The sequence below is a fragment of the Hibiscus syriacus genome, unplaced genomic scaffold (genome assembly GCF_006381635.1).
Source record: "Hibiscus syriacus cultivar Baekdansim isolate YM2019G1 unplaced genomic scaffold, ASM638163v2 tig00110551_pilon, whole genome shotgun sequence".
NCBI lineage: Eukaryota > Viridiplantae > Streptophyta > Magnoliopsida > Malvales > Malvaceae > Hibiscus > Hibiscus syriacus.
The window spans coordinates 2,231,910-2,238,872 of record NW_024062778.1 but is presented as its reverse complement, the minus strand read 5'-3'; the positions used below and the strand labels follow the sequence as shown (position 1 = coordinate 2,238,872).

Genomic DNA, 6,963 nt, shown 5'->3' with positions numbered 1-6,963 from the left:
ATTATTCGGGTCAACTTGAATTATCGAGTTGAGTTGAAATTTGAAAATTTCAACAAGCCTCTCCCAACCCCTTAATAGATTCATCCAGGTTAGGATGATCATCCTTAAATAATTGGAGTAATAAAAATTTATAATAATATTTATAAAAATTAATAAATACAATCAATATGTAATAATAAAATACTTAAAATTTCAAAAATGTTTTTCAATACTTAAAATGTAATAATAATAATAATAATAATAAAGTCCAAATCGAGTAATATAAAACGTAAAAGACTATAAGTAAAATAAAATATCTCATAACCAGTATTGAAGTAATCTATATATCAATTGTAAATTAAAATACATAAAAAAAAACAAGTATTTCAAAATATAGGCACATGTCACCCAAAATAAAGGCAATTCGAAAGATAAAAACGTTACATCAAAATATATTGTACGGAATGTGTCAATCCTCCCAGTGCTAGGTTCGGGATGCCTATCCAAAAATATCTAAAATGGAAAAGTTTGGGGTGCGAGCTAGGAAGCTTAGTGTGTTCCAACAGTGCAAAATAAAAACATGTGAATAAGTTTCAAAATCAATCTAGTTTCAAAGTACGAGAACAACAATAAAGTTTTTATTTAAAACACGTAGCTACCCTCCAACCGTATACCATATGCAGTCTCCCATAATTGCATCTATAAGGACTTACCTTAGGCCCAGTGGGCGTAGAAACCAACTTAAGGGAGCACATTGGGTCCATAAGGTCTTACCCTAACCGAAACGTAGGAGCCCACCTGAGAAGAGTGCCCCAGGCCCATAAGGACTTACCTAATGCACAAAGCAGATGAGCCACCCTAAGGGAGAGTCTTATGGTCCATAAGGTCTTGCCTTAGGCCCAGTGGGCTTAAGAGCTCACCCAAGGGTCGCCTTAGGTTCATAAGAAATTACCAGCTTGATCGAAGATGAACCTACAGAGACTTCATACTAGATCTCAGAGTACCCCGTAAAAAAACCCAAATTTCGGACAATGAATAGTAGCATCAGGAAATCATAATTCAGACATTTTTTTACTTTTCAGTAAAAATAGTAACCAGAGAACATGTATTAGACAAGCATGATTTAAAATTAGAAATCAAACTTTAAATTAGATAAATCATTCAGAAGTCGAATCAAATATAAGACAGTCACGTTTCAAATTAGAGAAAACAGTCATGTGCAAGTGATATTTCAGACATTTTTAAAATATATATATATAGCACATAAGGAACACACCTCGCAAAAAAGAGATCAGTCCAGGAGATCTACTGAGCACCGACTTCACTATGTTATTTAGCAATACGTGAACCTATGTCATATTAGTAAAGAGTTACTACCAGATTAATATTTTAAATGGATTAGTAAAATGATTTATAGAACCATAAGAGTAATCAATGGCTCTCACAGATGAACAGGTCAGGAGGAACCAGGTCGAGCAGACGAACGATCGGGAGAATCACAAGTACCTTACATAATCAATAACATAAATCAGTCATTGTCCATAATTTAAAAGTACTTAACGAAATTACTTAATTTACATATGCATTTTCGGGTTCAAAAGTCAATTTTTCTCCTAATTATTTGGTATTAAATATAATAAATAATTAAAAGTTATAATAATTAAATGTATAACTAAATTTAATATTTAACGTGTGATACTTTTGATGATTTTCACCTAATTATTTGGTATTATAATAATACAAGAATTACAACAAAATTAAAACAACGATAAAAAAACTATTGATTAAATTGAGTTTAATTTATATTATTATTAGTGTAATATAAAAAAATAAATCATTAAATATATTTGAGTGCATCATATTCTCTTTCAATTAAAAAAAGAAATCAATATATTATATAAAAACAATAAAAGAAAAGAAATAATTAATTATTGTCCGTTTCATTTATTTATGTACTTGTTATAAATACAGTTCCAGCACGCAATCTTATAACACGAGCATAAGTTAAACTGGAATTTTCCAAAGATATTTTGTAGGAATGTGAATTTATTCCTTTCTTAGAATTATATTTATTAGTATATCTATCGATGTTATTATTGTTTCAATATAATATTTTAGTATTTATTTTTTCCGATAAATAAAGTTTGACAATATTAAAATTAGAAACGAAATTAAAAATATACAATACGGCGTTAAAATCTTTAAAAAATATATATATACAAAAAGTTAAAATAAACTAGAATTAACGATAAATACCATTTTTTTAAAAGGAGTGTAAATTTTTTTACCAATATGTTAGTTCAAGTAGTATGCAACTTTATATTGTTTAAACATGTCTCGAGTTTTAATTTGTGTATATAAAAAATCTCCACTGAGAAATTAACGTACCAAAACCAAACGTTCAACCTAAATCGGTCCGAATTTATGAGAAAAAAAAGTGCCCATGTTCTTTGGAGAGAATGTTAACTATATTTTAGAATAGTGTCAATTTTTATTTTTGAACTTGTAGCCGCACTTATATATATTTGAATTAATCACTGCTACTAATCGACTAATCCAGATCGAATACTGTAGAGATAAAGGTAATCATCCCAACTCAATTTTCTCCATTAGCAAACATAAAAATTTGAATCATTTATCTTACTTAATGAATCTAGTGCATCATCCTATATTTAAATAGTAGTTAGAATTATATTGTTGATCATACATATTTTTTTCTTGATTTGCAATACAGTTAAACTTTTATTTTATCCCCTTTTCTTTGTAATAATTTAACAAGCCGAACCTATCAAAAAGAAACAAATATCTCTCTTATTATATAAGGGCTTTTTTTTCTAAAAAATATATAATTGTTATAGATACATATTTTAAAATTGGTTATAATAAACAAGAAACTGGTAAATTTGATTAAAAAAATCAAGATAATGGTACAGTGAGAGAAACAGCTACGGGGCTTAATGAGTTGAATAATTCATAAACGAATTTGATTCGATGAAAGTTCAATTAATACCTGATTCAAGTTGATTCAACTCGATTTTAATCAATTAAGTCAAATAAGATCTAATTTAACTCGATAAATTCATAAATAGTTTATTAATTTTTTATAGTTTTCTTAATAATTACATTGAAAATTATTCTGTTAAAAAATCTAATTAATATTTATTAATTATTAATTTACTAGATAATAAGAAAGATACTAATTATTAATTATCAATTAGTATTTGATATTGTTATTTGGTTGTAATAGGTTAATTTAGTGTAGTTTTAAATTATTACTTTGGGGTCTCGACTTTAAAATTTTTATTTCACTTTTTAATAATAACAATTGGATTTTAGAATTACAACTCATTCAAACATAAAGAATAAAATAAAGGCAATAGTCTCACAAAAAATTCATACAAAAATGAAAATATTAAATTCAGAGATGAAAAAAAAACTGAAACATTATCAACATCAAAAAGACCTAATAACCTTTACAAAAATTCCTTATATGTATCATACAAGACGAATAGTGATAAGCGAATCAATCTGACAGGTTACCTCATACACTCTTTTGATTATTCTTTTTGTTAAATTTATTAACTTATGCTTATCTTAAACTCTATCTAGTATTACTAGATTTTACATATTAAAAATAAAACCAACATAAAAATTTAGGTGAGCTTAACAAACAAAGAGTAGAGCAACGAGCAACGGGTCAAACAACAAGGTTTTTTTACGAGCACAAATCAAACAAAAGCTTATCAAGTCGACTAACAAACTTTTTTAACGAGCACAAGTCGATCACTACTCAACTCATTCGATAAGCATCCCTAGAAACAGCATTGGTTCAGATTTTAGAGCGTGCAGTGCCAAAGTGGTGATGAGAAGAACAGTACTAACAGTTGGAAAACAATCATAAAACAAAAAAGCCACTACTCTAGTTCTGTGCACAGTGGACAAGAGAGAAACCAACAGAAACAAAAAGATTGCGAGACGGACAGCAGGCTCACAGGCTGTAAAGAAAGACAAATAATATCTACATAAAACCACAAAAATGTCCAAGGTCCCACCAAACTCTACTTAGTTATGTCTGCAAGATTTAATCATGATTGACATGTCACTGACAATAATCCCATCATTTTTTTCAGGGAAGATTCAGCATTGGTTAAATTTCAATCACAACCTAAAGAATTACAATGGACATTGATTCATCACCATAAACTCAGTTTTAAAACAGAAACCATGTAGATGAGATAACATAAATTAACACAAAACCACAAAATCTACTACTTTCAGGGTAAGTTTAAACATCATACCAGAACCCAACACCTTGGGGAAACTGCAAATGAAGTCAGCCTAGTTCATAGCATAGAATCGGTTCTTGCAGGCAACCTCCTGAAGAAATTGAGAGGCACAGAAGGAAGCTTATGACGGAACCTTGGATGTCTCAAGATGTAAAATCCGGCTAGGAGCGCCACAACCTGGAAAGGTGTGACATACAAAACGATAGCAGCAACTAGACAGAAGATTACAAACAACGCAGTGGCTCTTGGGTCTCTCCAGCTTAAAAGAGATTGAAGCCTCTCACCCTGTGTAGCTAAATCGCCAACCACCGTCTGAATCCTCCCAGCAATACTTCTCAGTCGATCATATCTCATCCTGACAATATCGGATGGGCGGGAAGTTGGAAATGTGTCAAACTCTTCATCCAGTTCATCGGGATGTGCAGAATCTGCATGAGAAAGGCGTATGTCCATGTGAGGAGGATGCCTTGCCCGCCATCTATAGTACCATACTCCAATCAAGAACAGGTAGAGGAAAATCGTTGGCAAAATAAGCTCAGGATAGAGGACCAGTATGATAAACAAGATGTGAATCAATACTGTTGTAATTGAGTTTTTCCAATTACAGATCTGATCAAACCATTTTCCAACAGCAATTAACCCACCCAATACATTCATAATTCTAAAGAAATTTGCCTTACTTCTTCTCATACTCCACATGTGAGAACCGACATCTAGCATATACTCCACCACCTCTTTCCAATGGGGCTCAGCTCGCCTAGCCTCATTGACACAATCTGCGTGGGTGGTGCCTCAAGCTATCAAGCTGGCTAACAGTCAATGGATGAAGGTAATGCATTTTTGGCAAGAGAGGATGCGAGTACATATGCATCTATTAAGCAAGGAAGAACAAGAGAACCTCACAGCCAAGTGAATTTCACCATCTTCTTGACCCCATTTGGATGTAGCACTAGAAGTGGATATGAGTGAGTGTAAACCCGATCAGTTTCAAGAGTGGAGAGTCGAATCTTACCTTCCCGATCCTAGTATCCTTTGCTCCTCCAGCCTTATCTCCCCCATGCAAATGGCAATTATCAAACACCCCAATAGTTATGACAGTACAAGGATCAAAAACCTCCCAGTATACTGCTCATTCCACTTGGGTGCAAAGCTATCGATGATCGTCCTTGTCCGTACCCATTTTTGGCCATATTTTGCAACACAATAAGCATCAGTTGTCCCTCGTCCATCTTTTGTCTTCATTGGCATTAGACCATGTGCATTAAGAATACCCAATTCCAGAACTCCAATACTGGACTTCCACAACTGCTTTGCCGTTGGCCTAAGATCACTACTGTAATGGGTTGACTCATCCAGAACATGATAACACCTTCCAAACAAATCCTCATATGAATTCTGCTGGCAAACTTGGTTTCTTTCTTCTCTCCTTCTATAATAACATGCTTCTCAAGATTATACCACCTACTATTCACAGGTTTATGATCAAGTCTCCTGTCTACGTATTGTAAAGGAACCGCACACTTCCCCAAACTTCATCCTTATTAGGAGCAACCCTGTCTTCTACACTCAAAATTAGAGGCTCCTCAAAAGGTTCTGCAGCCACAAACATTAGATCTTCATTCCACATTGGATTAATACCCCTGGCCTGAGAAATTCTAGTCCTTAAAGCCTGATTTCCCAAGATAGCCTTCAAAAAAACTTCAGGATACCGACCCTTATCACCTGGTTGCAAGTCCTGAGCCTCAATCACATTGACCCTCAAATACCAAAGCTTTGGAGAGAGATATACTTTTGATCGCATATTTGCGAGACCATCAGCACCACTAACGAAAGCTGCATCAGAATGCCATGCTTCAGGAAATGCTTCATCAGCTTGAGTACCCATCCAAACAGCCAACATCAGCTCTCCCTTAACCTTATTTCCCTGCCTATCCTCCAACCTATACCACTGTGGTGCCAGTGGACTGTCTGGTGGAACCCTTTTCGGAATCTCGTTGAGATCAAAGAAAACCTTTCCGATGAAGTCATCTTTCACAACATCCTTGTCTTTAACTGTAACCTCAAGCAATGAAGCCTGAAGCCTATCTTTTGAAAAAGCAAAAACCTGATTCCACTCGGGATTCGACTTTTTCTCAAAAAATCGAGTTTTTCCCAAAGTTTCCAAGCTTAACCTCAACATAAGGATCACAACTACCTGTAACATCTTTCCCTGGCAAATCCTTGGCCTTGACAACCCGAACATACAAGTATGCATCTGCTCTACCAAGTCATAAGTGCTTGTAAGCTTGTCGCCACTGACTTTCCCACCACCAAGGTGAGGATTGGTCTCTTTGAGGGCGAAATCTTCGGGTGGAGGACGGGGCATCATCTTCGGATACAAACAAAGAGACCCAAAAGAAAAACCTGAAAATGAAGTTCCATAGTTAACAGTATCCCAAAACAACAAAAAAAAAAAAAGAAAGAAAAATGTTCAACATTAACCGTTAAAGTTAATAACAAAATAAGGAAAAATCAGTTCAATGATGTTTTGGAATATCCTAAAGATCAGAAAAAAAATAGCTGTTAAACAACGGGGGGAACCGAGTTTCCCTAAATGCTTGGGAGATGAAAAAGAAAGAGAATATTCAAGCACCCCAAGCATTTAAAGCAACATCAAATATTAAAAATGAAGTTACATCCATTTAATTATAAGAACTCA

General features: G+C 33.6%; 1 pseudogene; it reads right to left on the bottom strand.

Moving 5' to 3' along the window:
- Positions 1-1,473: 1,473 nt before the first annotated feature.
- LOC120131295 lies at positions 1,474-6,662 on the bottom strand (annotated as a pseudogene).
- Positions 6,663-6,963: the final 301 nt, after the last annotated feature.